Source organism: Sinocyclocheilus rhinocerous, unplaced genomic scaffold (assembly GCF_001515625.1).
Source record: "Sinocyclocheilus rhinocerous isolate Xijiao unplaced genomic scaffold, SAMN03320098_v1.1 scaffold848, whole genome shotgun sequence".
Taxonomy (NCBI): Eukaryota; Metazoa; Chordata; class Actinopteri; order Cypriniformes; family Cyprinidae; genus Sinocyclocheilus; species Sinocyclocheilus rhinocerous.
In genome coordinates this window covers 1,166,995-1,174,483 of record NW_015664186.1, presented here as the reverse complement: position 1 = coordinate 1,174,483, position 7,489 = coordinate 1,166,995, and positions in this window count along the sequence as shown.

Genomic DNA, 7,489 nt, shown 5'->3' with positions numbered 1-7,489 from the left:
CGATCTCACAAAGTTCTGTTATGACCAATGAATCTCACACTGCACAATTAACAAATTATTAGCAGCATGTATACTGTATGTTATCATGAAAGGATTCGATTGTATAACTCAGCACGGAACAAAAACTGGTGTGTTGCAGGCTTGCAGCCTTTAGATATGAGAGAAACCCAGCATATTCATGAGGATGATGAAATTGTTTTCACTTGAGTAAAGCCTTGAAATCCTTTTAAGTGTTTTTCTTAATTGAATATGTAAAATTTCTCATATGTTAACAAAATTTATTTGATTTAAATAAAAAATTTGAACTTAATCTATACATTGGGTTACATTGATAAATATCGCATTTGATAAGATAGCATTTGCAGGTTAGCACTTCTTAATCGTGTACCATAGTCCATAGACTAGAGGCTTCTTCTCCTCAAGAAGCCATACAAATGGTTGTATCCAGTACAGGATGAGTTGTGCACCTAAGTGTAATATTTATGTTTAGGAGTCTTGAAAAACACACACACATAGACTCGACTGCTCCTGCCATTTGTTATTTTTGTCAGACCTGTGGTGGAAAGTCAGTGTATTCTTGTTCCTCCTTAATCCCTTTTAGGAGTATTGTTGCTGCAGTTCATCCCTACCGAGTTCACTTCCAATCTAACCTTAATTAGACTCTTGGTGCAGGATCCAGACTTACTCTCAAAACAGGTCAAGCACACTTAAGTTCTTCACTGCCTGGCCTGCCCATCACATAAAGTCAATCTGGTCCCTTCTGTGCCCTATTAGTGAGGCTTTAATTAGCATTGTTCTCTGGACATAATTGACAGAACGGAAGTTTGCTGCACATACTGAAGTCAGCTGCTCTTTTGAGGTCCGGATACAGATGATTTCAGGGGACTTAATGTCAAGGACTAAGAACCGAGCCAAGGGTTTGAAATCTTTCTTCAATTAGGTCAGATTATCCTTGTTGGAAATGGGCAGTTTGTTTAACAGAAGGGGACTTTTATAACTGGAGCAGTGTGCTGTTTTCTTTTTGTTTGTTTTTTATCACAAATTATATTACATGTTATTTTTTTTATTTTTTTTTATTTTTTACATGGTCTCAGACTTTTTGCCACTATACCACTAAAATTATGCTTTATGAGAAAACTGCATTTTTAAACAATCAGCTTCACTATAGAGTTGCAGAAGTCAGTGTGCAGGACCAGGCTTGCGAGTTGTGTGTTTTTCTATGTTTCTTTGGTTCCAGTTGAGTACAACTGAACTGCTGTGGAGTTTTCCATATAATGAGTTTGAGTTTTCATTTCCAGTGAATTCAGAGGCCAAGTGCTGCTGGAGATGTTGCTTCAGAGTTGTGGGACTCATGGTCACACATTGTTTCCAGTCTTTCATTGGCAGTTTGGAATTTTGACAAGTGGTTTTTCACCTGATTTGTGTTCTTTGTCATCATTGACAATTTCTTTACAGTTCATCATGCTGCTGAATAAAACCACAGCATCAACTCTGGCTGTTAATGCCAGATCTCTCATTAACATCATTATGTCTCTTGACACTCTTTAAACCAATATTAACCCAACGGATTTCAGTTCAGTACTTATGAAACCGCCTAAACAAACAAAACCTAGGGTGAGAATTTCAATGATACTTGGAAGAGTAACCGGAACTGTGCAAGATCATTGACTGGAATGTAAAACAAATTGTGGGTGGTTGTGGACAGGACCAAGCAAATATCCAAATTATTTCCTGCTTGGCCTTGGGTGGTAGAATAGCGTGTTTGGGTAGGATGGGGGGTAGGGCAGGGTCTCATCTGGGTTGATGTTTACTGAGGAATACTGAAAAAAAAAACAGTGACAAAGAAGGAAAAAAATGAAAGAAGACACCATACCACCCCAAGGACTGTCTCAAACATATCTCCTCTGACTACTTGTGTACTTGATCATGTGCTTCTCAAAATTTTTCGGACAGTTGTTTTCTTTTAAAACCACTAAATGGCAAGTTAAATACCTTTGTTTTGCCACAGTACATTTTTCATGTTTCTGGAAATAGCTGCTAATCTCCAGCATGTGTAGGTTGATCTTGATTTTCTTGTTTTGGACGCTGAGGCCAAAGGCTTCTTGGAGTGAAGGTTGTTTTCCCATCATGGCAGAGAGGAAGTGTAGGGCGTCACAGAAGCACCAGGTTGTCCTGTGGAATGTCACAGTCATATAATAGAGCCGAGGGCAAAGCTGAGGCCAGTGAGTCAGGATAGGAAGGAGGGAAAATGGGAATGCAAATGTGGAGAAGAAAATGTAGAGAAACTGAGATGTTGAACATCAAACTGAGATTCTCTTAGCATTAATAATTATGTTTTCTTTTGTGTTGTTGTTTTTTTTGTGTTGTTTTGTTTACTTTTGAGTTGTTTTCTTTTGAGTCGTTTTTGTTTTCTTTTGAGTTTTTTTTTTTTTTTTTTTTCTTTTGTTTCGTGTTTTTTTTATATATTGGTTCGTTTGATCTGCAAACGAGGTCCCAGAAAGACAAGCAAAATCTGCATTGTCATTGGCCCTTTTTTGTTGTTTCTTAAATGAGTGAACTTTAGTGCTTAAAAAATCCTTTATATACAATTTAGTTTTAAAATTTTTAATGTATGTACTGGTAAATTTAGAAGAAATAAAAATGTGACTGTCATCAGACCATGCAAAGCACACTTCAATTATGTGAAGCCTCTGCAAGTACTCAGAGCTAAAATGAACCGAAGGCTGTAACCAAAATCCAAAGCAGATTTTGGGAGGAATAGCACCCCTCTCCCCTGACAAATGGCTTCTCTCATGTTTCTGAGATAAGCCGGCCTGTGAGACCTTGAGCGCCTCTAATAGGCTGTATGCACCAGGCTGAGGTGAAGATCGGGTGAAGTCTAGATCTCCCCATTCAGTCTCTCTGGGTTTGAGTTTCTGCCCCTCTGCTGATCCCTCTCTGACCCAGCGGTCACACGACGCTCTTAGGGGAGGGCTTTGCTTTTAGCGTGAAAGCTGGCAGCCATGAAACCCTGAACCTCTATTCTCTTCTACCTGTGACCACCCACAACCACTGGATCTAAAAGAGAAATAGTTCATTGACGTTCACATGGTGTTTTCTTTCTTGCTTGTTGCTTTCTTTCTTGCATTCTTGTTTTCTTGCTTTTTGTGTCACTAACTAGTTAGTTAGTTACAACTCTGCTTTTATTTCCCTATCCCATTATGCCAGTATGGGCAATTTTGATTGGTTAAAAGGTTAATTGTTTAATTAGACTGTTTGGCGCTTGTTTGTTCCTTTGCTCTCTCTGGAGTAAGTTCACCTCTCTAGAGGAGTCATGGCTCATTTGAGGTCAATTGCATTTGCCACGCCATATGATATGTGTTGCTTTTTGGGTTAATTAACCCCTAGACGTCTTGTTTTTTGGGTTGCATAAAACATTATTGTAAATAATTTTCAGGTTTGGACATTTTGCTAAACATGATTATAAATTTTATTTTAGGGTTGAACTTTTCCTTTAAAGATTGTGTGACAACACAGCAGAGTCCACATTCATGCACACATGCCCGAGCCTGACGTTGAACCCTGTGTTTTATAGTTCAGTCGGTTAAAATGAGTGCATTACAGGGCTTAATGATAGATCCTACAGTAAGAAGAATTGTCATAGTCTGTGAACCCAATAATGCAAGCCTGGAGCAATGCACCCATTTCAAAGCAATCAGGGTTATACAAATAGTTAAGCCTCAAATGACAGGCAAAGGAAAACAGACTCTTAAAAAATGAAGCAATGATGCATGAAGTTGATTTTTTTTTCTACCAGTTCTAACCATATCTGAAATGAATCTTTAGTCCATCAGTTGGTTTTCTAGGGTAATTAATTACTCTCAGCTTTGGAGTGTCAAGGCTGGCAATACAGATAGTTTTGTCCATGTAGTTAAAAGGCAGTTCCTGGAGAGACATCTGTTGAGCATGTGCCAGACAGCCTCTGTCCTCACCTCTAAGAGAAACTTTGAGAAATGGCTGCTCATTATTTTTTTTATTTTTTTTTATTTTTTACATGGTCTCAGACTTTTTGCCACTATACCACTAAAATTATGCTTTATGAGAAAACTGCATTTTTAAACAATCAGCTTCACTATAGAGTTGCAGAAGTCAGTGTGCAGGACCAGGCTTGCGAGTTGTGTGTTTTTCTATGTTTCTTTGGTTCCAGTTGAGTACAACTGAACTGCTGTGGAGTTTTCCATATAATGAGTTTGAGTTTTCATTTCCAGTGAATTCAGAGGCCAAGTGCTGCTGGAGATGTTGCTTCAGAGTTGTGGGACTCATGGTCACACATTGTTTCCAGTCTTTCATTGGCAGTTTGGAATTTTGACAAGTGGTTTTTCACCTGATTTGTGTTCTTTGTCATCATTGACAATTTCTTTACAGTTCATCATGCTGCTGAATAAAACCACAGCATCAACTCTGGCTGTTAATGCCAGATCTCTCATTAACATCATTATGTCTCTTGACACTCTTTAAACCAATATTAACCCAACGGATTTCAGTTCAGTACTTATGAAACCGCCTAAACAAACAAAACCTAGGGTGAGAATTTCAATGATACTTGGAAGAGTAACCGGAACTGTGCAAGATCATTGACTGGAATGTAAAACAAATTGTGGGTGGTTGTGGACAGGACCAAGCAAATATCCAAATTATTTCCTGCTTGGCCTTGGGTGGTAGAATAGCGTGTTTGGGTAGGATGGGGGGTAGGGCAGGGTCTCATCTGGGTTGATGTTTACTGAGGAATACTGAAAAAAAAAACAGTGACAAAGAAGGAAAAAAATGAAAGAAGACACCATACCACCCCAAGGACTGTCTCAAACATATCTCCTCTGACTACTTGTGTACTTGATCATGTGCTTCTCAAAATTTTTCGGACAGTTGTTTTCTTTTAAAACCACTAAATGGCAAGTTAAATACCTTTGTTTTGCCACAGTACATTTTTCATGTTTCTGGAAATAGCTGCTAATCTCCAGCATGTGTAGGTTGATCTTGATTTTCTTGTTTTGGACGCTGAGGCCAAAGGCTTCTTGGAGTGAAGGTTGTTTTCCCATCATGGCAGAGAGGAAGTGTAGGGCGTCACAGAAGCACCAGGTTGTCCTGTGGAATGTCACAGTCATATAATAGAGCCGAGGGCAAAGCTGAGGCCAGTGAGTCAGGATAGGAAGGAGGGAAAATGGGAATGCAAATGTGGAGAAGAAAATGTAGAGAAACTGAGATGTTGAACATCAAACTGAGATTCTCTTAGCATTAATAATTATGTTTTCTTTTGTGTTGTTGTTTTTTTTGTGTTGTTTTGTTTACTTTTGAGTTGTTTTCTTTTGAGTCGTTTTTGTTTTCTTTTGAGTTTTTTTTCTTTTTTTTTTTCTTTTGTTTCGTGTTTTTTTTATATATTGGTTCGTTTGATCTGCAAACGAGGTCCCAGAAAGACAAGCAAAATCTGCATTGTCATTGGCCCTTTTTTGTTGTTTCTTAAATGAGTGAACTTTAGTGCTTAAAAAATCCTTTATATACAATTTAGTTTTAAAATTTTGTTTTAATGTACTGGTAAATTTAGAAGAAATAAAAATGTGACTGTCATCAGACCATGCAAAGCACACTTCAATTATGTGAAGCCTCTGCAAGTACTCAGAGCTAAAATGAACCGAAGGCTGTAACCAAAATCCAAAGCAGATTTTGGGAGGAATAGCACCCCTCTCCCCTGACAAATGGCTTCTCTCATGTTTCTGAGATAAGCCGGCCTGTGAGACCTTGAGCGCCTCTAATAGGCTGTATGCACCAGGCTGAGGTGAAGATCGGGTGAAGTCTAGATCTCCCCATTCAGTCTCTCTGGGTTTGAGTTTCTGCCCCTCTGCTGATCCCTCTCTGACCCAGCGGTCACACGACGCTCTTAGGGGAGGGCTTTGCTTTTAGCGTGAAAGCTGGCAGCCATGAAACCCTGAACCTCTATTCTCTTCTACCTGTGACCACCCACAACCACTGGATCTAAAAGAGAAATAGTTCATTGACGTTCACATGGTGTTTTCTTTCTTGCTTGTTGCTTTCTTTCTTGCATTCTTGTTTTCTTGCTTTTTGTGTCACTAACTAGTTAGTTAGTTACAACTCTGCTTTTATTTCCCTATCCCATTATGCCAGTATGGGCAATTTTGATTGGTTAAAAGGTTAATTGTTTAATTAGACTGTTTGGCGCTTGTTTGTTCCTTTGCTCTCTCTGGAGTAAGTTCACCTCTCTAGAGGAGTCATGGCTCATTTGAGGTCAATTGCATTTGCCACGCCATATGATATGTGTTGCTTTTTGGGTTAATTAACCCCTAGACGTCTTGTTTTTTGGGTTGCATAAAACATTATTGTAAATAATTTTCAGGTTTGGACATTTTGCTAAACATGATTATAAATTTTATTTTAGGGTTGAACTTTTCCTTTAAAGATTGTGTGACAACACAGCAGAGTCCACATTCATGCACACATGCCCGAGCCTGACGTTGAACCCTGTGTTTTATAGTTCAGTCGGTTAAAATGAGTGCATTACAGGGCTTAATGATAGATCCTACAGTAAGAAGAATTGTCATAGTCTGTGAACCCAATAATGCAAGCCTGGAGCAATGCACCCATTTCAAAGCAATCAGGGTTATACAAATAGTTAAGCCTCAAATGACAGGTAAAAGAAAACAGACTCTTAAAACATGAAGCAATGATGCATGAAGTTTATTTTCTTTTTTCATCAGTTATTACTATATCTGAAATGAATCTTTGATCCAGTGATTGATTTTCTAGGGTAATTACTCTCATCTTTGCAGTTTCCAGGCTGGCAATACAGATTTTGTCCCTGTAGTTAAAAGACAGTTCCTGGAGAGACATCTGTTGAACATGTGCCAGACGGCCTCTGTCCTCACCTCTAGGAGAAGCTTTGAGAAATGGCTGCTCAGGGAAAACACTCTACATGGGGCCTTGCTTAGACCAGCCCTTTCCCTATGTCCCTGAAGCAGATCCAGTCACAGAGGTTTCTGTCTCTCTCACTCTGTTTTGGTCTATCCCTCATTGTAACTGTGTGATAACCATTCTTTAATCTTTCTCACTCACTATGTCTGCCTTTCTGTGGAATTTTGGTGCTTTATCTTTTCTCCTCCTCTTCTTCTTTTCCCACACATCTGTCATTTTTTTGTTACTTATTTTTTCTAGATTCAAGTTGTTCTCATTTCTTTCTTCCTTGCTTAAACGTTTGCTCATTATTTATCACTCACACACACACACACACACGCACACATTCAAACGAGTCAAAAGTTTGGAATAATTAAGATTTAAAAAAAATTATATATATATGTAGTGCACAGCATAAATGAGTACACCCCCTCTGATTAAATATAAAATATGTATTTTCTTAATTATCACTAATATAATTCATAGAAAGATGGCGAAATTTAAATGTATTAAACATATTCTTAATAAAAACAGAGAAATACATGCCATT